A 24895-nucleotide genomic window follows, 5' to 3' on the forward strand; every position below is an offset into this window, starting at 1 on the left:
AGTTTTTTCCGTAAAGAAAAACAGTAGTGTCTCCTGACTGTTCTGACACAAAAATATATCTGTTGAAAATAGTCTTGTGTAGGCCCGACATCCCAGTGTGTTTTCGCAGTTCCACGGGTCAAATCGCTGTACTATCCAGTTTTGGGCCTTTGGTATCTAAAAAAAAGCAGTTTGAGTGTGTCGCTCACTGTTCAGCCGCAAATATCTCTATTTAAAAAAGTGTGGTATACCCCAGTAAACAATAACTGTGGTTTTCCTCTTCCACGGTTCTAATCTACTCTTTATTACCCTTTTTCCATTGATAGTGCAAGTGTAAGCTATTTTACTTCATTTACAATGGGCAAGGCGCGTGGCAAGGGACGTGGAAGTGGACGTTCTGGTGATGGTTCGAGCAGAGGACGGGGCCGTGGCCAAGGTGAAAATGTGCCACAACCAACAGCCACATCTTCTCGCTCCCACTTCTTAACCGAATTACTAGGGAAGCACAGAACAACACCAGTATTGAGAACTGATCAGTGTGAACAGGTTATTAATTGGATAGCAGATAATACTTCCAGTTACCTGGGCACCACCACCTCCGGTCTGTCTTCCACACGGTCAACTCTTAGTAGCCGTGAGTCTCGACCGCATACTCCTCCTCACCCTGATGCTCCTTCCTCCCACCATGCTGAGTGTCGTCAGACAGCAAGTGATCCCACACTGGGACACTCTGAAGAGCTGTTCACTGGTCCATTTCCATATTTGGGCCCCTCGCCTGATACGCTTGAAGTGGTGGAAGAGGAGATCCCATGTTGCGATGCCCAAATATTTGAACAGCCACGGCCACAGGAAGTCGACGTTGGCAATCTGTCACAAGAGGTGGACGATGACGAGACACAATTGCCAGGAAGTGAGGAGGAGGATCGTGGTGCGCAAGTGGAAGAGGAGGAGGTGGTGGATGATCTAGTAACTGACCCAACGTGGAAGGAGGACATGCAGAGTGAGGCCAGCAGCACACAGGGGGAGAGAGGCAGAGTACCCCAACAGGCAGGAAGAAGCAGTGTGGCGGCCGCAGACAGAAGGCAGGCAACCGATCCCAGTAACACCAACACGAGGGACGTTGCCAGTACAAGCGGTAGGTCTTCCAGAGTCTGGAATTTTTTTAAAGACTCTGCTGATAACCCCAAAAAGGCCATATGTTCCACCTGCCATGCCAGCATCAGCAGGGGTGACAAAACTACCAGCCTGACCACCACCAGCATGATCAGGCACGTGGACAAGTGCTTGTGGCCAGGGACGGTACATCTCTCTGACGGCACACTGGGTAAACATAGTGGAAGCCGGGACCCAGTCGGACCTTGGGGCGGAACACATCCTCCCCACACCGAGGATTGCGGGCCCTATGTAAGTCAGAGTTGCTCCCACAGTGTACAGCTCCTGTGCATCCTCCTCCTCCTCCTCATGTTCAGCCTCCATCTCAGATATCACCACATCAGTTACAAGCTGGAAGCATTGCAGTACTGCCTCCGCCAAGCGGCAACAGGCTGTGCTGAAACTCATAAGCTTAGGTGATAAACCTCACACTGCTTGTGAGTTGTGGACAGCTGTGAAAGAGCAGGCAGATCTGTGGCTGAGACCGCTGAACCTACATCCCGGCATGGTCGTGTGTGACAATGGCCGTAACCTGGTGGCGGCTCTGAGGCGAGGTGAGATCACACACGTACCATGCCTGGCTCATGTGCTTAACCTCGTGGTTCAGCGGTTTCTTAAATCGTACCCCGAGTTGCCAGATCTGCTCGTGAAAGTACGCCGCCTGTCAGCTCATTTTCGCAAGTCGGCTACAGCTTCCGCCGCCCTTGCTGTGTTGCAGCAGCGTTTGCAGCTTTCAGCACACCGACTGGTGTGTGATGTCCCCACACGTTGGAACTCTACCCTCTACATGTTGCAAAGGATATGTGAGCAGAAGAGAGCAGTTGTGGAGTACCAGCTGCAACAAGGCCGTCGATATTCAGGTCAGACTCCACACATAAGCCTCAGGAGTGGACCTGTATGTCTGACATATGTACCATCCTGAAAAACTTTGAGGAGGCCACCAAGATGGTGAGTGGCGATGACGCCATCATTAGTGTCAGCATCCCACTTGTCTGTCTTTTGCAACGCTCTCTGCAGAGAATTAAAGAGGAGGCATTGCAGCCAGAGTATGATGAGATGGATCAAGAAGCCGTAGCGGGCGATTACACACAGCCCAGCCTCATCTCATCCCAACGTACATTGGGGGACAATGAGGGAGAGGAGGAGGAGGAGGAGGAGGAGGAAGAACAGGAGCTGCTATCATGCGTTGTAGACGGTAGTACCTGTACAAGTGTCATACCGTCGGTTCAGCGTGGGTGGCCTGAGGACAGGGGGGAGGAGGAAGAGGAGGAGGAGGAGGAGAGCATGGTCAGTCATCATCTTGGTGAGGACACGGAAATCTTGCCCGTTACCAGTCTGGCACGCATGGCTGACTTTATGTTACGCTGCCTTAACCGTGACCCTCGCGTTGTCAAAATGTTGGGTGACAGTCATTACTGGTTGGTGACACTTGTAGACCCCCGTTACAAGGAGAACTTTCACTCTCTTATTCCTGAGGTGGAGAGGTCTACAAAAATGGGGCAATACCAGAAGGCCCTTGCTGCAGAACTCTTAAAAAAATTCCCATCTGAACACGCTAGCGGCAGAGGTCACAGTTCGTTGCCCTACCAAGGCGTACAGGCGAGAGAGATGCAACTCCAATCCAGCAGAGGCAGGGGAACACTGTCAACATTCTGGGACAGTTTTCTGACACGCGCCCAGCTTACAGGCCCTGAGGCGCGGGGTACTCTCACAAGGAGTGGAAAGTTTCAAAAGATGGTGAGGGAGTACCTTGCCGATCGTACCAGCGTCCTCCGTGATTCCTTTGTGCCGTTTAATTATTGGGTATCCAAGCTGGACACTTGGAATGAACTCGCTCTGTACGCCTTGGAGGTCCTGGCCTGCCCTGCCGCTAGCGTGTTATCGGATCGTGTTTTTAGTGCCGCTGGGGGAATTATAACTGATAAGCGCACTCGCCTGTCAACTGACAATGCTGACAAGCTGACCCTTATCAAAATGAACAAGGGCTGGATTGGGCCAGACTTCTCATCACCACCAAATGACAGCAGAGTAGCATAAAGTCAAATCCACTGTGTTATTTCGGGAGGTGTATTCACATGCACCGCTTCACACCCACACATGGGTATACGCTTCCTCGTTTCGGCTGTTTAATCTTCTTCTCCTTATCCTCAGCCTCCACCACCACTATACCACCAGGGTGCCAGCATTGCAAGTTCCTCCGTCCTTATTTTTGGCAGCTTTTGCTTGCAAGGCATAAGCAAATACTATGGGATACCCACTCTCCAATAATGGGACTTATGTTTGTAATATGCTGTACTGCATGGCTCTTATAAGGGGCATTGCAAGTTGCTCCGTCCTAATTTTTGGCAGCTTTTGCTTGGAAAGCATAAGCAAATACTATGGGACACCCACTCCCCAATAATGGGACTTATGTTTGTAATATGCTGTACTGCATGGCTCTTGTAAGGGGCATTGCAAGTTGCTCCGTCCTAATTTTTGGCAGCTTTTGCTGGGAAAGCATAAGCAAATACCATGGGAGACCCACTCCCCAATAATGGGACTTATGTTTGTAATATGCTGTACTGCATGGCTCTTGTAAGGGGCATTGCAAGTTGCTCCGTCCTAATTTTTGGCAGCTTTTGCTGGGAAAGCATAAGCAAATACCATGGGAGACCCACTCCCCAATAATGGGACTTATGTTTGTAATATGCTGTACTGCATGGCTCTTGTAAGGGGCATTGCAAGTTGCTCCGTCCTAATTTTTGGCAGCTTTTGCTGGGAAAGCATAAGCAAATACTATGGGACACCCACTCCCCAATAATGGGACTTATGTTTGTAATATGCTGTACTGCATGGCTCTTGTAAGGGGCATTGCAAGTTGCTCCATCCTAATTTTTGGCAGCTTTTGCTTGGAAAGCATAAGCAAATACCATGGGACTCCCACTCCCCAATAATGGGACTTATGTTTTTAATATGCTGTGCTGCATATGACGCGCCCCCTGGGCCGTGTGTACCCGTGTCTGGGGTTTGTAGTCTCCGTGGCGGTGACCCGGTCCCGTGGCTCAGGCTGGTCAAACCAGTGGCAGTCTTTCTTAGGTTTTGAGGTTAATTGTCCGACTGCGCCACCCGTGGATTGCGGTCAGGGAGTACCACCGCTGCGAGGCAGACCGCTGAGGCTGGTGTTGTGTGCGCAGCATAGAATGGGATAACTCCCCTCGGGAGGAGTATAGCCTCAGGGCAGTGAGTGTGGATGATGGGGGTGATGGTGCATGAGCGCAGCAGGAATGACTCAGAGTCTTTGCAGTGCAGTTCAGGGTCTTTGCTGATGATTATAAGGTAGACCCTCCCGGGAGTACTGGCTAGCATAAGAGGCCTGGTCAGTCTGTGAGCAAGCAGGAATTCCCCTGGCCAGGTGGAGTTGTAGGCCTCCCCGTCTGTCTGCACTCTTCCTGGCTACCTTGCTGTAAGCGGGTAGAAGTAGCCCACGTCCCTGAGTGTACCGTGTAGTGCTCACCCGTATGGCTGGTGACTTGGGGCCTTCTGTTAGCCTCCGCTCCACGACGGTGGTGCTGGTCCCTTGCTTGTGACTGAGCCTCCGGGCTTCTATGGCCAGAGGACCTGAAATCCCCTGCCGGCTGATTTCTGCTGCTGGATATATAAGTCCTCACAGCTTCGGACTTCTGTGTCCGGTTCCTATTGTCTTCTGCCAGGGCGAGCTCTTCTCAGCTTCCAGCCCCTGGTCTTTAGCTCCTAGCTCCTGCAGAGCTCCTTGCTGTTACTTTCCCTTGCTCTCACTCTGACTCTGACTGTTCTCTGACTCACTCAACCCCGCCGCAAATCCAGTTTATAAGGGCAGAATTCTCCCCTCCCAGGATTGGGGCAGGAAGATGTTGCATGTTTAAGGGATCCGGACCAGGAAACCTCCCACTTGCTCTCCGACGTAATATCTCTATTACTGTGGTGACCAGACCCCTGGGGTGCCACACATGGCTCTTGTAAGGGGCATTGCAGTTCCTCATAATTTTTGGAAAGCCTTCCATTCACTGCTTAGGCCAACAGTGCACGGGAGACCCAGTTGCTATAAATGAAAAAAAAGGTTTAGTTAACGCCCTCTGACCTCCATGTCATTTCCAAGGGGCATTGGAGTGGCTCGAAATTTTTGGTAGGCATTGCACTCACTGTATGCCCTATAACTGTGTAGCCGAGCCGCTCCTTTTGTTACAGAAACATATCTTGCAAGACATATCTGGTTGACTGGCCTGATATTGATGTGAATGGTCCCTGTTCCTCCTGCTTTTTCTCCTTTGCCACTACCTCATCCATCATTTATCACCGGAAGCTTTGTTTTAACGGGAGTCATAGAACTTGGATAGTAGCAGGAAAACATCCAGCAATCCTCGGAGGAGGTAGGATATGCGCCAAAACGCTGACCACCTCAGGCCTAGCCGCTGCTACATACATGCGCTTGCATTACAACAAAACAAAGCAGATGCTAACTTCTATCATCCTCATCATGCTCCTCACCTTGGCACTCTCAACTCCCCTGATGGAGAAGCCAGGGCCCACCGGAGGAGTCTGATAGTCCGGTGGGCTCGGCCAATGCTGCCCTAAAGCAGGCCAGGCTAAGAAAAGTGTGGGAAAGGTTACGGGGACAAATAGGGGTGGCTGGGGACCGAGTATGGACACCCGGCCACCCCCTGAAGGCTGGGGAGCAAGCGGGGACACCCGGCCACCAGGCGGCTGGGGACTGAGTATGGATACCAGGCCGCCGACACAGCCATGGCGTGGTGGCCAGATTCCACCTCCACATGCCTAAAAGGCCCAATTTAAAGTGCAAGCAAGCAAGCAGTTTGGTATTGCAGCCTGGGGGTGGGTGGGTGGCAGGCTGCATACTTGCGCTTGCATTGCAAGGAATGGGAGAGGTACAATTCAACACTGCCCTGGGACAAGGACTTGAATGGGGATAGTTGCAAGTCTGCAAGGACAGGTGCACGGTGGGAGGCATCTTCGCATGTACCATGAACAGGGGTTTGGCATGCACACACTACAGTGGAATAGGCTCTCCTTCCCACTAAATGCACTGGGGAGGGCACAGGTAATGTTTTGGTATACGCGCTTAATCTTATGTATAAGGCACACCAGGACAAATATGGGCGGCTGGGGACTGAGTATGGATACCTCGCTGCCGAAGCAGCCATGAGGTAGTGGCCAACTTCGGCCTCCTCCAAACTAAAAGGCCCCATTTCAAGTGCAAGCTAGCAGTATGGAATTGCAGTCTGGGGGTGGGTGGGTGGCAGGCTGCACACTTATGTAGCACCCTGAGGATTCGGCTGCTACAGGGGTATTACACCTCAAGCCAGAGGTGTGGTATTCCACTCCCGGGTAAGGATGGAGTGTGGAACTGAGCTCAGTAGGCTGCATGCACTACACACATCCCATTTCCGGGGGACAGACCAATGGTACTCCCACTAGAGAAATGTGCAGGTACGACAGTGTCTGTCCCTGGCTGGAGTGGGAGGGGGGGTGGAACATCCCAGTAGTGTAGGGGCAGATAGGGGGAGCAGTCTGGGTAATGCTAGGAGCTCATTGGGTGCTGGTCACCTGAGCTCACACATAGAGGGAGTATATAAGGTGGGAACCATCTTAGAACAGGGTCTTTTGTAGAGGTTTGGTCAGACAAGCAGAGCAGCTCAGCCAGCTCCAAGGCCAAGAGAGTGAGAGAGAGGAGAAAAGAAGGACCCAGAGGGGGAGAAGAGGGAACTCCAAGAACCCAAAATTAGACCAGAGGGTGAAGAGTTGGCACAAGGGTACCGGATCCCAAGCTGGTGGAGGGCACTAATCCTTAGCCAGAGACCGGAGGTCGCGGGCAGGATCTGCCACGACCACCCACTAAATCCACCCGGAAGGCAAACCAAGAATAGGGTCAGGGAACCCAGAGACAAGGGTTTTACCAACAAGAGGCCCGAGGGAGCCGGACTTAGGTGGATCCCTGGTGGGGAAGGCCAGAGAGAAGGACAAGTCAGAAAGGGAGCTCAGGAACACGCTCCAGAATCACCTGGGGGTTGGCCGAGTCCAGGACCTGGTGGACGCAGCACGGCTCGGGTGGTCACTCAAGGCCGGAGTGACCAACACAAAAGCAGTAAGTAAAAACCCTGAACTGCACAGCCCGACTCTGAGTTTCATTACCATCCTCACTGCACCTCCACAACCACCATCCTCTGCAACTGACCCCCTGAGGCTATACCCCTCCCGTTGGGGGTTATACTACCTGAGCTGCACACACACCACCAGCCTCAGCTGCAGCGGCGGCCGTAGTGACCGCAAATCAACGGGTGGCGTAGTCGACACTAAAGAACATCCAGTAACATCTGTAGGACTGCCACACACTGAGCTTGACACCCTGGGCACGGACCGGGTCACCGCCACTCGGAGACTACAACCCCCATCTGATCCGGCTCCGGGTATCCCCAAACAACACTGGCCCAGGGGGCGCGTCAACTTTGGCGTAGTCGGCAGGATAACGTGCCCGCAACAACCGGGTACTGCGTGCCTGAAGAGAAGTTCACCGTTACCTTAAAAAGAAGTCTCCCGCCGGTTCCGGAGGGTCCCCGCCAACGGACCCCATCACAGGTCGTTTCCCGCCGGTTGTCCGCCATTTGCAGCTTTTTCCCGCCATCCATGGAGTTTCCCGCCACTGGGAGACGATTCCCGCCATTTCCAAAGATTTCCCGCCTTGGAAGAGCGGACGCCATTATGGGCGTGCCAGAGGTTGGCAAGAGGTCACCTCCCATCGTGGGCCAGGTCGAAGAATGGCGCCAAAAGCGGAAACCGCGCCCACCAACAGAGACTGTGATGCTGGAAGTGTCCATCAGCGTGAAAGAACTGCCCCTGGAACTGACAATCACAAAGTTGCCCCGGGACCACCTTCAATGTGGGCGGAGACAGAACAAGAGAGCAAAGATGGGTGTCGTCTGGAGCAGTCTGGAGAGAGCGCACCCGGAGACAAGAAGTCTGGAGAGGAGTCCAGAGAAAGCCTACCCGGAGATGGAGGGAGAGTCAGGCAGCACCGACCCAGTGGTCAGGAGCCTGCTACAAGCCACAACCCCACTAGGCCTAGTGGAGGTCCTGGCACAGCTCCCCCGAGACCGGGAGTGTGCACAGACTGCGCTGGAGGGCCTCGCACGGAGGATGGCCCAGGTGCAGCGAGAGACGTTGGCGGAGTGGAGCCGAGAGATGGCCCAGCGGACCGAAACCCGTCAGCGGAGCACGCCACCCGAGACGAGGAGACAGACCTCCTCTGAGGATGGTGCAGGAGGACTCAAGGCCGGAGACGGCGCCGAGAAGGGAGCTGAACGAATGGAGGCAGGTAAAGGGGACGTCTCTACCCCGAGCCGGGAAACCGCGTGCCTGCCCCAACTCCCCGTCGCAGAGCCCGAAGTTCCCCCTGCCGTGCCCGTCGCTGCATCGTCACCGCCGCAGACTAGGCCTCAACCGGAAACCGCGGCCGCGACCCCTGTGACGTCACGCGCTTCGACCCTGAGCGCGGCAAAGCAGGAAATACCATCGGCCTGGTCGCAAGGCCTAGTACACCCGGGCGCCGCCATTCCAACAGCGCCCCCTACCTCCGCGGAGCCACCAGCCTGGTCGCAGGGCCGAGTAACCACGGGCGCCGCCGTTCTTACGGTGCCCTTTTCCTTTAGCGTGCCCCAAGCCTGGTCGCAAGGCCTGGTCAACCCGGGCGCCGCTACCACCACAGCGCCCATAACACCTAAAGTACCGCACCTGGGTGAGGACCTGTTCGCCCAGCATACGTGCCCGGATGGGCAGCCCTTCATATGGCCCCAGGAGTACTACCAACTGGAACTCCAAAGGGCGAGGCCCCTGTGTGAGCCCCTGATTCCGGCTCCGAAGCCCGTCAGGAGGACCCAGCCCCCGCTAGAGGAGGCACAGTTTGAGTGGGACCCCACCGGAGGAGACCTCATGGGGTTCACTCAGGAGACTCGGGCGGCCGCAGCGGAGCGTGCAGAGTGCTGCCGCCAGCAGCTCGAGGTCTTCGAGAAGGAGCGGAGAGAGAGGCGGGTCCGGGAACAGCAAGCACAGATAAGGAGCGCGGAGCAGAAGAGCCAGACCAGGAGAGATCCCCGTGCAGCTCATGGTCCCCGTACCACCGGGACTGTGATTAAATTCAACCTGCAGCATGGGTGGGGCTTCATAAGAGACCATCATACCCCCGGCGACGTCTTTGTCACCCGCAGAGACGTAGAAAGCCATCTGCCGGAGGGACACAGAGGTCGTGACCTGTATGTAGGGGACGAGGTCACCTTCACCCGGCACAAGTGTGCCAAAGGACCCTACGCCCTCCATGTGCATCGCCGGATGGAGGAGGAGCTGCGGTGTGAGGAGGAGCAAGAGGACCCGGACGGGTCTGAAGATAAAGAAGGAGCAGGAGGACGCCGTCGTTAAAGTACGGTAAAGAGACTGTAAATAGTTACCCATCGGGGTACAGTGAACTGTTGCTGCTTTAAATATGTCCCCGTTGGGACAAGAGTGAACTGTTAACCCGTGTGTCCCTATTCCCATTACCTGGCCGAGGACTGAGAGCGGCCATATTCCCCCTGTATATAGTTGCGCTTTCTAAGGCGCCCTCTACAGGTTTTATAGGAAAACCGTGTTTCTAAAGGAGACTGTCGCACTTTTCCCGGTCATAAGTTGCACCGTGGCCGGAGGAGCAAGAGTGTTTACAAGGATGTTATTTATGAAAAGTTTTATATGAAAAGTTTTATTGCTGATAATATATGTGATGTTTTATATGTTTATGTTTATGAAAAAAAATTGTATGTTTTGGATGTTTTTTATATCTTACAGCCCGAGGACGTGCTGTGGTTTACCAGGGGGGAATGTAGCACCCTGAGGATTCGGCTGCTACAGGGGTATTACACCTCAAGCCAGAGGTGTGGTATTCCACTCCCGGGTAAGGATGGAGTGTGGAACTGAGCTCAGTAGGCTGCATGCACTACACACATCCCATTTCCGGGGGACAGACCAATGGTACTCCCACTAGAGAAATGTGCAGGTACGACAGTGTCTGTCCCTGGCTGGAGTGGGAGCGGGGGTGGAACATCCCAGTAGTGTAGGGGCAGATAGGGGGAGCAGTCTGGGTAATGCTAGGAGCTCATTGGGTGCTGGTCACCTGAGCTCACACATAGAGGGAGTATATAAGGTGGGAACCATCTTAGAACAGGGTCTTTTGTAGAGGTTTGGTCAGACAAGCAGAGCAGCTCAGCCAGCTCCAAGGCCAAGAGAGTGAGAGAGAGGAGAAAAGAAGGACCCAGAGGGGGAGAAGAGGGAACTCCAAGAACCCAAAATTAGACCAGAGGGTGAAGAGTTGGCACAAGGGTACCGGATCCCAAGCTGGTGGAGGGCACTAATCCTTAGCCAGAGACCGGAGGTCGTGGGCAGGATCTGCCACGACCACCCACTAAATCCACCCGGAAGGCAAACCAAGAATAGGGTCAGGGAACCCAGAGACAAGGGTTTTACCAACAAGAGGCCCGAGGGAGCCGGACTTAGGTGGATCCCTGGTGGGGAAGGCCAGAGAGAAGGACAAGTCAGAAAGGGAGCTCAGGAACACGCTCCAGAATCACCTGGGGGTTGGCCGAGTCCAGGACCTGGTGGACGCAGCACGGCTCGGGTGGTCACTCAAGGCCGGAGTGACCAACACAAAAGCAGTAAGTAAAAACCCTGAACTGCACAGCTCGACTCTGAGTTTCATTACCATCCTCACTGCACCTCCACAACCACCATCCTCTGCAACTGACCCCCTGAGGCTATACCCCTCCCGTTGGGGGTTATACTACCTGAGCTGCACACACACCACCAGCCTCAGCGGACCCTGCTGCAGCGGCGGCCGTAGTGACCGCAAATCAACGGGTGGCGTAGTCGACACTAAAGAACATCCAGTAACATCTGTAGGACTGCCACACACTGAGCTTGACACCCTGGGCACGGACCGGGTCACCGCCACTCGGAGACTACAACCCCCATCTGATCCGGCTCCGGGTATCCCCCAAACAACACTGGCCCAGGGGGCGCGTCACTTACACTTGCATTAAAAGAAAACATAGCAGATGCTAACTTCTGTCATCATCATCATGCTCCTCACCTTGGCACTCTCAACTCCACCGATGGAGAAGTCAGGGCCCACCGGAGGAGACTGGTTCTCTGGTGGGCTCTTCCAATGCTGCCTAAAGCAGGCCGGGCTAAGAAAAGTGTGTGGGGGGATGTTCCAAGGAGAAATAGGGGCGGCTGGGGACCGTTTATGGACACCCAGCTGCCCCCAGGCGGCTGGGGACCGTGTGTGGACACCCGGCCGCGGGGCGGCTGGGGACTGAGTATGGACACCCGGCCGCCGGGCAGCTGGGGACTGAGTATGGATTCCAGGCCGCCAACACAGCCATGACGTGGTGGCCAGATTCCGCCTCCACATGCCTAAAAGGCCCAATTTCAAGTTCAAGCAAGCAAGCAGTATGGTATTGCAGCCTGGGGGTGGGTGGGTGGCAGGCTGCATACTTGAGCTTGTATTGCAAGGAATGGGGGAGGTACAATTGAACACTGCCCTGGGACTAGAACTTGCATGGGGATAGTTGCAAGTCTGCATCTTCTGATGCGGTAAGGATCACTTATGATGGGCACACTTTTAGACAGTGACCTGGGAGTCAGAGATGCTTCCAGCGGTCTTCCCCATGCTGTTCCCTTGTCTTTTCAGCACTTTATGCATGTGTCACACAGCACATGGCCAGATAAGGTTGTAAAATGTTAAAATGATATTTCACGGTGAATGCATTTGTCATAGTTGAAAGCAATACAAAAGTGCAAAAACGCATAAAAAATGCTACTTGTGAACATAGTCGAAGGTGTGGAGGAGTATTTTTGTTTTTGGTCATTTATTTTAACTTATACACAAGTCTTTACCCTGGAAAGGATGTTCCTTAACATATTTCACAGGAAAAATGTTTCACTTTCGTTTTTGAACGTTTTATTGTGAGCCTGTAAAAGTGGCTTAATACCTCTGACCACGTTGTTGACAGCAGTGACCTGGGGGTCAGAAATGCTTCCTGGGGCGATCCCCATGCTGTCCCCATGTCATTTGAGTACTGTCACTATCGTTTTGGGCACTTGTTAGGCTTTTAAAAGACTGCCGGGGGTGCCACCGCAAAAATGCTCGAGTCTCCCATAGACTAACATTGGGCTCGTTGCTCGGGTCGAGCACCCGAGTATCACGGCGAGCTCGGCCCGAGCTTCAAGCACCCGAACATTTTAGTGCTCACTCAACACTATTAAGTATATAATTCCACATGTGTTAATTCATAGTTTTGATGCCTTCAGTGTGAATGTACAATTTTCATAGTCATGAAAATACAGAAAAATCTTTAAATGAGAAGGTGTGTCCAAACTTTTGGTCTGTACTGTATATGCTCACCATTTGCACTTGGGAGTTGCCAATGATATTTTACCACTACTTGGTTTTGAGTTGAAGGAGAAGTTCCATGTTTTCAGTAGGTGGTTAGAGTGTTTTTGAGGAGATTTCTGTGTGAAGTTGGTTTGCGTGTACATCCTTATCCTCTATCCATTTGCTTTGTGCCTCCTATTCCTCCCCTAATTCCAACTCCGTTGTTTTGTGAGTGTATTTGAATGATTGTAGTTTTCTTTTATCCCTGTTTGTTTACCCCTCTCTGTCTGGTTTGTGTTATCCTATATGCTTCTGTCCCATACCTCCCAGGGTGTGGGAGAGAACAGAGAAGGGTTTATATAGGAGCATAGCAAGGTACAAGACCCCGGCGTCTCCGCCATCTTGGGTACAGGGGTAGCCTAGTGTTGCCCTAGCTCGAGGGACAGAGTAGGTGCCCATTGTACCTTGCAATTACGTGACAACCAGGATGTTTTTGAGGCCCGTTCTCAGGATTAATGGGGGTTCCAGAAGTTCAAAAGTGATCTACAAGTTAATATCTACAAGGTGCATATGTAATAAATTGCTAAGGGTTTATCCACATTCTTCATGTTTTTTTCTGTGCGTTTTCGCAATAGAAAAAATGAAGCATTTTAGAGTAACAGCAAAGTGAATGAGATTTCTGAAATCCCATGGACACGTTGCTTATTTTTACATTATAGTTTTGAAACAGTTTTAACTCTGCAGTCTGTCCATTCTTTCAGGGTTTTCAGTGTTTTTTACCCATTCACAAGTAAAATGTATCAAAAACACATGCAAAAACACTCAAAACGTGTTTTTTTCCAGTGTTTTTCCTGCCAGCACTCTCTGCTGCAAATATTCAACTTATGAACATACCCCCTAAGAAAGGAATAACCCTTGAAGATTTTCTGTTCTTGCTTAAACCAGTAGGCCTTGCATAATAAAACAATACACTTTAGTGATAATCTGCAACTAAAGAGTGTTTAAATTATGGTTGGTACAGCCGCTACGGGGAGAAAATAAAGTTGTATTCTCCCTGCAGCTGCCCACTTTGAGTCATGTGGTGGTGCAGAGAGGTGTTATGGTCATCACTCACTATACAGAGAGCGCTCTGCAATCACTCCCAGGACTTTGATTGACAGCCAACTCTGCAGCATATGTGTTCAAAGTAGAGCACTTTGCTATAGCCATAGCACACATTGACCAGGTAGGAGATGTCTATCGACATCACTGCTAATCTGTTTTACAGCTTGTGAGAATGGACCACAAAAGTCATACTACGAATGATTTGCACATCTTCATCAAGCAGCAAATATTAGATTGGATGACTCCTTGTCAACTGCAACTGGACATTGTCATAAGTGATAATTTACAGAAGAAAATCGTGCATGCTGCAATTTTTTTCACAAGATGATTCGGTCAATGAAAAAAATTGGTCGTCTTCACTGCCAAAGTGGATAACATTGGTTCGAGTGCGGTTCATTTTTTTTTTACCAAAAATATGGTGGCGTGAACAAGCCCTTCCTTATAAACTGCACAGCGCTCCTGCTCTCAAAATGCACAACGATGCAGGAGCAACTGACCAGGCCTGTCCATCAGCCTCCTCCCAATTAAAAAAGACTGTATACTGGAAAGCAGTTTTACAATTTGGGATGGGTGATTTGCAGGTCTGGTCATATGCTCTTATATTAGCAGACACTTTAAGAAGAGGAAAGCTGTGCACTGTGACGGTAAAGCATCGTTAATAAGGTCAGGAGGAGAACCTGGAAAATGTATATATTAGTAAGTGCTACAAAATCATGTCCACAAGATATTTGTTAAACTATAGATGAAGTGACCAAACCTTTTTAGAGTACAAGTATGGGGAAAAATGGAGAATGTGTAATAGACATATTCCACTGTACTAAAGGCGTAGGTATTTTGTATTCTACTGTGTGCAGACCCATGTGGCACTGGATTATTGGGTAACTAAACATTACGGGATCCAACAGTAGAAACTAAAGGAACAATACAGCCCCATAAAAGTCTAAAGGTGCTCCATTACTGCTCTGCAAAGCTGTTTAGTGAGCTCTAATATGGCCACATGCATGAGGCTGTTCCCACATAGCAAAAACACTGCGGCCCCGATTCATTAAGACTGGTGTGAACAACATTGTCAAGAATTATTCAAGCTGTGGACCACCCTTGTTCCACCCAACTCTGCCCATGTTAGCATTGCTGGGTGAAACTAGTGTGAAAACACCATAATTTGCAAGATTATTGAGCAACTTCGAGTCCTAAAAAAATTTTGCGACTTATCAAATTGTTTTAAGCCAGATTTCTGCCAAAAACACTTTGATTAATCAGGGCCGGCGTGTTTTTGTCTAGAAAATTGACTGTGTTCAACTTTCTAGCAAAATAGATGCGATTTCTTGAAAACTTGTGGACAAGTGTGGACTTGTGGACACTATATAATTAATAATAATTACATCAAAAGTTATGTTCCTGGCTTTGATTCGGGCTTCCATGACAAGCTCGCATCTTTCCCTGCACATGATGTCTGATTTAATCAGCCATAGTGTGCTTTTATCAGCCATGGGTGGTGTGGAGTTAACCTGTGAAATGCTGCTGTCAATCTCTAACAGCGGCATTTAACACACGGCAGCAGTGAGCGTGTCGCTCCATGCTCCCACTGGCGCGCCTGTGACGTGATCAAGGGGGCCAATGGCTTTTGATGACATGGAATTTAGCCTTAAAGACCATAGAAATCAGCACTAAATGAAAAAGCCCATACAGTATCTCTGAAGATGTATGGCAGATTAAGAAAAAAAAATACTCTCAATCGCAGTGGAAATAAAATAAGAGCAAAAAATGGCCACTTTTAATCTTGCAACAAGTTCACTTTAATTGTCTTTTTATGTTTTTTTGTGATCAATGCTTTTTAAAAGTCTTTGCAAAAAGGTAGATTTCTATTTTTCAAAATGTTATAGTTAATACCTAAAAAAGAAATGGGTACCTTGAAAAATAAAATACTAAAACAAACTAAATTATAGATAAAATATTGTAAGTGGAAAAAAAATTAAAGCAAACACGTCATCTTATAACATTTAGAATACGTGTTCGGTTTAAAGCCAAGGAGAAAAAAGCTGTGAGGGGTGGAAATGAAGCTGTTAGCATGTGTTACACCATCTATTAAGCACAAATGCATGGCTTTCTGGTGTTTGAGGAGAAAAAGACACCATTTGGCAGCATGTGGGGTCGCTGGATTTTTTTTCTCAGCTAATGATTGCTGTGTGAATTGAGCTGTAAGATGCTCTAGTCATTGACCATCGCTGATTGCTTCTACTGACAGGTGCTAATGTAAAGAGGGCAGGACACAGCTGCCTGAACAGGGTTCCCATTATCCTTTCTGGGTATTGATTCACCCTGTGGGATGTATCATTTCTGGCTGTGTTAATTTTCTAAGCACATTTGCATCGTTCTGCACTGAGATCGATAGCCAGAGGTGCTCAGGCTAAATTTAACTGTATTATCCTTTTTTTTTTAGTTGCTGTTGTTGTTGGAAAATCTGCATTGATCTAATGTACAAACCCTTCATTTAATTATAGTGAATGACAAAGGGAAGGTCATATGGCCGAGAGCACAAAGGCCTGAGGAGTGGTCTGCAGACCGCGCTCTAGCAAAAAACATGCAAGGACCATTGTAAAAAATTATAGGAGACGGTCTGCAGGAATTCATGATGTGAAGAGACGTGGTCACACCGGTAAACTGTCTATATAATCACATCGCCAGCTCGTGTCTGGTCTGATGCTGGGTATAAATGAGATCTGGAAGATTTATAAGTGACAAATGCAGGTTCTTCTTTACAATAGATAGAAAATCAGATAGATGGATAGGTAGATAGACAGATAGATATATAGACTGAAGTGTTGGCGCCTCTGCCTCCTGCCGGGCAGAGACGACGATCTCCTCACCGCCGCGGTCCCGGTCCGATGTCCTCCAGCTCCCCTGCTGCTTCTGTCCGGGATGCGAGTACCACACGCAGTTTCCCGGACACTGTACTTAGGGCGCTCCCTCCCTTTTAAAGGGGCCGCGCGCGCCGTCCTAAACAGTACCCGGCCAATGGCTGGAGGACTACTCCTATATAAAGCACCTTCTCCAAAATGGAGGTAACTGTGCAAGGTTGTTGTTTGCTAGCTAACAGTCTCCTCAGCCCTCAGGTTCCAGTAGTCGCCAGCCTGTCTAACAATCCTGCCCGCCAGCCTGTCTATCAGCCGTACCTGCCAGCCTGTCTATCAGCCGTGCCCGCCAGCCGTCTATCAGCCGTGCCCGTCTGCCTGTCCATTAGCCGTGCCCGCCTGCCTGTCTACCTGCTGTGTCCACCTGCTTGCCTACCCGCATCACCTGCCTGTCTACCAGCCATGCTCATCTGCTATGCCTGTCAGCTTCAGCCATCTGACCCATGGGAGTTGCCTGTTCTCACACAAGGTCGGTCCCAGAGTGGTAACTGGTTCACCTTCCCGGTCCCTCCTTGGTTCACGGAGTCGACTAAGCCGCCGTGTGGCCAGGGTCGGTCCAGGTAGGCACTTAGTCACGCCCCTCTGGTCCCTCCTTGCATCACAGCACAGAGGTTCCACCACCCGGAACCGTAACAGTTTGCACAGGTCATGGAATCCAGTGGCTCCCAGGCTCCTTTGCTCTCAGACCTGTACCAAGAGGTCTCTCACCAGAGATCCCAACAGGATACCATCCTGTCCTACCTGCAGACAGTCAACTCCTGCCTGGACGCGCTGTCCATCCCGACTGTGTCCGCCTCTAATCAAGCTACACCCGCTCCGGCGGCACCTCAACCCAGTGACGCTGTGACACACGGCTTTGGACCCTGGCTTTCTGCTCCTCCAAGTTTTGGTGGTGACATTGCCCTATTTCGGGGCTTCATAAATCAGTGCACGCTGCACTTTGAACTCCTGGCACACCAGTTCATCTCTGACCGGGCTAAGGTGGCATTCATCATGTCTCACCTCACCGGAGAGGCATTGGCATGGCTTAACTCTCTGTGGGAGAGGGTGGATCCTCTGGTGTCTGATCTCCATGCCTTCCTTGCAGCTTTCCGGAAGGTGTTCGATGAGCCTGAACGAAAATCTTCTACTTCCTCCTCTCTTCTCCGACTCCGCCAAGGGAGTCTCTCTGTGGGACAGTATGCCGTGCGTTTCCAAACCCTCGCATCTGAACTTGCCTGGAACAATGAGGCTCTGGTGTCCACCTTTTGGGAGGGCCTTTCCGGACGGATCAAGGATGAGCTAGCCGGTCGTGACATACCTCCATCCCTGGACGACCTGGTGTCATTAGCTACCTGGATTGACATCCGTTTTCTGGAGCGTTCTAAGGAGACGACCAGTGTGAGAGGACCTCTGCGCCTCGCTCCTACCTTCCAAAGTCCAGTCTCACAACCAGCATTCCCCCGGGTGTCTTCTCCAGAGTCTATGCAAATTGACCAAGTTAAGATGGTCAAGTCTCACCAGGAGACCCGCCACGCTGAGGGGAGTACTACTGTGGTAGTATAGAGCATCAGATCCGCTCTTGTCCGGTGAGACCGGGAAAATCCAGTGTCTAGGACCGCTCGGAGAGGTCGTCCTAGGCAAAAGTTCTTCCTCTCCGCCCTTGACTCTGTCCATTTCAGTTACCAGTGGTGAGACCCGCTACTTCGAGATTGCCTATCTGGATTCCGGAGCTGCTGGGAATCCCATTCAACAGGCCGTTGTGGAGCGTTTCAAGATTCCTACCATACGTCTGGCTGATCCTTTAGCGCTTTCCTCTGTGGATGGAAAGCTTCTCTCTGAAACCATCTTGTTTGTCACAGAGCCTGTAACTCTTCAGGTGAGAATGCTACATTCAGAGAAGATCTCCTTTTACATGCTGTCCGGTCTCTCTCATCCCCGCTTGCTTGGCCTACCTTGGTTACAGAGACATGAGCCTGTCCTGAATTGGAGCTCAGGTGAGGTGCTCCGTTGGGGTCAGGAATGCCATAAGGCCTGTCTGGTTCCGGTCCGTCCTGCTCGACCTCCGTCTACTCCAGCTAACCTACCTGGCCTGCTGGCACCCTACTGGTCATATGCGGACGTCTTCGATAAAAAGGAGGCAGAGACACTACCACCTCATAGGCCGTATGATTGCCCCATCAACCTAATACCTGGTGCTTCACCTCCTCGCGGGCAAATCTACCACTAGTCGCTGGCCGAGACCCATGCTATGTCTGAATACATTGAAGAGAATCTTACCAGGGGATTTATCCAGAAATCCACCTCTCAGGCGGGAGCTGGATTCTTCTTTGTCAAAAAGAAAGATGGCTCTCTTCGTCCTTGTATCGACTACAGGGGTCTAAACCAGATTACCATCAAAAATAAGTACCCCCTGCCTCTCATCTCGGAGCTGTTTAACCGCCTAAAAGGCGCGAAGATCTTCAATAAGCTTGATCTTCGTGGGGCGTACAATCTGGTCCGGATTCGCCAGGGAGACGAGTGGAAGACAGCATTTAACACTCAGGATGGTCACTACGAGTACCGCGTGATGCCCTTCGGTCTCTGTAATGCTCCAGCCATCTTCCTGGAGTTAGTAAACAACATCTTCCGAGATCTCCTGTATTCCTGCGTGGTGGTGTACCTGGACGATATCTTGGTGTTCTCCCCTGATCTGCGCTCACACCGGAGGGATGTTTGTCAGGTACTACTGGCGCACCGGAAGAATCACCTGTATGTTAAGTACGAGAAATGCCTCTTTGCGCAGACCTCCCTACCATTTCTGGGGTATATCATCTCTAAGACCGGACTGCGGATGGATCCCGAGAAGGTGTCTCCCATTTTAAAGTGGCCTCGACCTGAGGGGTTGAAGGCTATATGGTGGTTTCTGGGATTTGCCTCTTCATTCCTCATTTCTCCTCCCAGACTGCCCCCATCTCTGCTCTCATCCATAAAGGAGCAAATCCCAGGAAATGGACTTCCGAGGCGGAGAATGCCTATGTCTCTCTTAAGCAAGCCTTCTCCTCCGCTCCAGTGCTACATCGTCCTGATTGCAATAAACAGTTCTTACTGGAGGTTGATGTCTACTCCTCCGGGGCCGGAGCAGTGCTCACCCAGAAATCCTCGTGTGGGGAATGGTGACCTGCAGCTTCTTCTCCAAACTCTTCTCTTCGTCCGAGTGCAATTACTCCATAGGAGATCATCAACTGCTGGCCATCAAATTAACGCTGGAGGAGTGGCGCTACTTGCTTGAGGGGGCTCTGCACCCAGTGGTCATCTACACTGACCATAAAAACCTTGTGTATTTGCAGACCGCCCAAAGGCTAAACCAGTGTCAGGCCAGATGGTCTTTGTTCTTTGCTTGATTCTGCTTCACTCTCCATTACCGCCCGGCAGACAAGAACATTAAAGCCGACGCTCTATCCCGCTCTTTTCTGTCTACTGACCAAGAGGAGGAGCCTCTACACATCATTGACCCCTCCAGAATAATGACTGTTGCTCCGTTTGACCTGTCTCATCTACCTCCTGGTAAGACCTTTGTAGCGGCTCAGGATCGGAAGAGGGTCTTACTCTGGGGCCATTCGTCCAGACTGGCTGGTCATGCTCGCCAGAGAAAGATGCTTCTGCTCATTGTCCGACATTATTGGTGGCCCACCCTACGCAAGGATGTTGCTGATTTTGTGACGGCTTGTTCCTCTTGTGCCCGTAACAAGGTACCTAGGCACCTCCCAGGCAGTCGTCTTCTTCCTCTTCTCGTGCCTTCCGCTCCGTGGCAACATATTGCAATGGATTTCATCACGGATCTTCCTGTATCGGCCGGTTGTACTGTCATTTGGGTGGTCGCTGACCGCTTCTCCAAGATAGCTCACTTCATTCCTCTGCCGGGTCTTCTGTCCGCACCTGTGCTGGCTAAGAACTTCATCCGTCACATCTTTCGGCTCCATGGCTTACCCCTCCACATTGTCTCGGACAGAGCAGTTCAGTTCACTTCTCGCTTCTGGAGAGCCACGTGCAAGCTGCTGGACGTCTCTTTGGACTTTTCCTCGGCCTATCATCCTCAGTCCAATGGTCAAGTGGAACGTATCAATCAGATCCTTACCAGTTTTCTTCGGCACTTTGTCAACGCTCACCATAGTGATTGGGTAGAACTCCTGCCTTGGGCCGAGTTTTCTTTTAATAACCATGTGAGTGAGTCCTCTGCTAAGTCTCCATGGTTTTCGGTCGTCACCCCCGGATTCTGTTTCCCATCTCCTCTTCAATGGACAATCCTGCCGTTGAGTCTCTCTTCAGTGAATTTTCAGTGATTTGGGAAGACACTAGATCTGCGCTTCTTCAGTCCTCCGAGCGGATGAAGAAGCATGCTGATAAAAGACATCTGGATCTGCCTCTATTTCGTCCGGGAGACAAGGTCTGGCTTTCCTCCAAATATGTCTGTCTCAAGATACCATCATACAAGTTGGACCTGCGGTTCATCGGTCCCTTCGAAATTCTGAACCAAATAAATCCAATGGCATACAAGCTGAAACTCCCAGCCTCCTTACGGATTCCCAATTCCTTTCACGTGTCTCTCCTCAAGCTGGTTGTCCTTAATTCTTTCGCTAACGATCCAGGTACCACTCCACCTCCAGTCTTCCCTGAGGACGTCTTTGAGGTAGAAAACATTTTGGCCATGAAGAGGATAATAGGAAAGACTTTCTTTCATGTGAATTGGAAGAGATTTGGTCCTGAGGAGAGGTCTTGGGAGCCCAGGGAGACAATTCATTCCCCTCGTCTTCTAGAAAAATTTCTTGCGGGCCTAAAAAAGAGGGGGCATAAAGGGGGGGTACTGTAATGTTGGCACCTCTGCCCCCTGCCGGGCAGAGACGCCGATCCCCTCACCGCCGCGGTCCCGGTCCGACGTCCTCCAGCTCCCCTGCTGCTTCTGCCCGAGGTGCGCGAACCACGCTCAGTCTCCTGGGCACTGTACTTAGGGCGCGCACGTGTTCCCTCCCTCTTAAATGGGCTGCGAGCACCGTACTAAAGAGTCCCCGCCCAATGGCCAGAGGACTATTCCAATATTAAGCACCTCCTCCAAAATGGAGGTGCCTGTGCAAGGTTGTTGTTTGTGTGCTAACACTCTCCTCAGCCCTCAGGTTCCAGTAACCACCATCCTGTCTATCAGTCGTGCTCGCCAGCCTGTCTGTCAGCCGTGCCCACCAGCCTGTCTATCAGCAGTGCCCGCCAGCTAGTCTATCACCTATGCCCTCCAGCCTGTCTATCAGCCATGTCCGCCAGCCTGTCTATCAGCCGTGCCCGCCAGCCTGTCTATCAACCGTGCCCGTCTGCCTGTCCATTAGCCGTGCCCGCCTGCCTGTCTACCTGCTGTGGCTGCCTGCTTGCCTACCCGCATCACCTGCCTGTCTACCAGCCGTGCCCATCTGCTGTGCCTGTCAGCTTCAGCCATCTGACCCGTGGGAGTCGCCTGCTCTCACACAAGGTCGGTCCCAGAGTGGCACCTGGTTCACCTTCCTGGTCCCTCCTTGGTTCATGGAGTCGACTAAGCCGCCGTGTGGCCAGGGTCGGTCTGGGTAGGCACTTAGTCATGCCCCTCTGGTCCCTCCTTGCATCACACACAGAGGTTCCACCACCCGGACCCGGATAGATAGATAGATAGATAGATAGATAGATAGATAGATAGATAGATAGATAGATACCCCAGCAGAATTTATGCTTTCTTGGCCTTGTTTGAAAGAATATGAATGATAACAAAAAAACTTTTTCTCCACTCATAGTTATGATTTATTGTTCAACTACTGTGTTTTCTCTTTTTAAATCTTAATGACAACCAAAAACATCCAAATGACCCTGATCAAAAGTTCACATACCCTGATGATTTTGGCCTGATAACATGCACAGAATTTGACAGAAATGGGTTTGAATGCCTACTAAAGGTAACATCCTCACCTGTGACCTGTTTGCTTGTAATCAGTGAGTGTTCATAAAAGCTGAGTGAGTTTCTGGGATCCAGACAGACTGTTGCATCTTTCATCTAGCCACTCACGTTTCTGGATTGTGAGTCATGGGGAAAGCAAAAGAATTGATAACGGATCTACGGGAAAAGGTAATTGAACTGTGTAACACAGGAAAGGGTCAGAGACAAGCCTCAAAACTTCTGGAACAAGGTAATTTGGAGAGAGGTTAACAAGGCCTATGATGAAAGGATCACCATTCCTACAGTAAAGCACGAAGGTGGATCGCTGATGTTTTGGGGATGTGTGAGCTACAAAGACACAGGAAACTTGGTAAAAGTTGAAGGAAAGATGAATGCAGCACGTTATCTGCAAATACTGGAGGCAAATTTGCACTCATCAGCCCGGAAGCTGCGCATGGGACGTACTTGGATGTTCCAACATGACAATGATCCAAAACACAAGGCCAAGTCGACCTGTCATTGGCTACAGCAGAACAAAGTGAAGGTTCTGGAGTGGCCTTCTCAGTCTCCTGACCTCAATATCATTGAGCCACTCTGGGGAGCGCAGTTCATGCTAGACAGCCCAGGAATTTACAGAAACTGGAGTTTTTTTGCCAAGAAGAATTGGCAGCTTTACCATCTGAGAAAATAAAGAACCTCATCCACAACTGCCACAAAAGACTTCAAGCTGTCATTGATGTTAGAAAGGGCAATACATGGTATTAAAAACTGGGGTATGTGAACTTTTGATCAGGGTCATTTGAATGTTTTTGGTTGTCATTAAGATTTAAAAAGAGAAAACACAGTAGTTGGACAATAAATGCCTTCACCCAACCAATAACCATGAGTGGAGAAAAAGTTTTTTGTAATCATTTATATTCTCTGAAACATGGCCAAGAAAGGAAAAATTTTTCCGAGGTATGTAAACTTTTGAGCACAACTGTAGATATATAGATAGATAGATAGATATTTTTATTATTTATTTAGATAGCACCATTGATTCCATGGTGCTGTACATGAGAAGGGGTTACATACCAAATACAGATATAATTTAGAGTAAGAAAACTAACAATGAGAGACTGGTACAGAGCGGAGAGGACTCTGCCTTTGCGGGCTTACATTCTACAGAATGGTGGGGAAGGAGACAGTAGGTTGGGGGGTTTCAGCAGCTCTGGTGGTGGTGAGGTGGCGGCTCGGTGGTGGTGAGGTGGCAGCGTGGTCATTGCAGGCTGTAAGCTTTCTTGAAGAGATGGGTTTTCAGGTTCCGTCTGAAGGATCCGGATGTGGTGGATAATCGGATGTGTTGAGGCACAGAATTTCAGAGGATGGGGGATATTCGGGAGAAGTAATAAAGGCTATTGGGTGAGGAATGAATTGTGGAGGAGAGAAGGAGGTCTTGCGAGGACTGGAGATTACATGAGGGAATATATCAGGAGATTAGTTCAGAGATGTATGGAGGAGACAGGTTATGGATGGCTTTGTAGGTCAGTGTGTAATGACCGGAGGTCCGAGAGAGATCCAGTGAGTAACAAACTGAGACAGAGACAGAAATAAACAACACTTTCTTTACTAAAACAGGGATTAGACTAAAATTCAGTATTGCATGAATCAATCTCAGGTTCTACCTGGGACACTGTCCCTACTAAATACACACAGTCAGCAAAAGCTGAAATCAATGTGCCAATCTCAAGGTTTCCAGCTTATGTGAATTATTCTAAAGATCTGGAACAATTTTACCTAAACACAGTCTTAGTCTAGTGAGGGAGGTCTATAGGGACACCTGAGATGGCACACTAAGTACAATCCTACCACTACTAACAATAACAATGCATGAAACTATACCAATTGCTCTTATACCCCTATTATAAGGATACCCGGGTATCTTAAAGTTACGGTACCGTTAACCTCAGATGTAGTCTATCACAGGCCTGTGAATTGCGATGGCTGCAGCTAGTCCCATAAAACTTTGGCACCAAAACAAAAGCAACGTTCTCAAAAACAGCAAAGGTTCCTTGTCTTGTCGGCCGATGCCGAGCCCACACGCCAGGGACTTTAGTCCTGTAGCCTCAGGTTAAGGACTGGGGAGATCTCTTCACAAGGCTTGTCAGTATCCTCTCAATGAGAATGGCACCGGACCCTTTCTCTCCTCTCACAGTCACTCACTCTTTTCCAGACCACTGACCATGTGCTCCGTCACAGAGATGGATTCCTCAGTCTCTTTGCCTTCTCAGTCGACACTTGGCTCCTTCAGCACAAAGTCTCTAGTCCACTCAGCATGGACTTCCACAAAACTCCAAAAAGCCACACAGCTTTCCCAAGCTCAGCACTTGTTCTTAAGCAGGGACACAGCTTCACTAGGTACAGGGGTTAACA

Source organism: Phyllobates terribilis, unplaced genomic scaffold (assembly GCF_046119375.1).
Source record: "Phyllobates terribilis strain yellow unplaced genomic scaffold, ASM4611937v1 Scaffold_3__8_contigs__length_932513732, whole genome shotgun sequence".
Taxonomy (NCBI): domain Eukaryota; kingdom Metazoa; phylum Chordata; class Amphibia; order Anura; family Dendrobatidae; genus Phyllobates; species Phyllobates terribilis.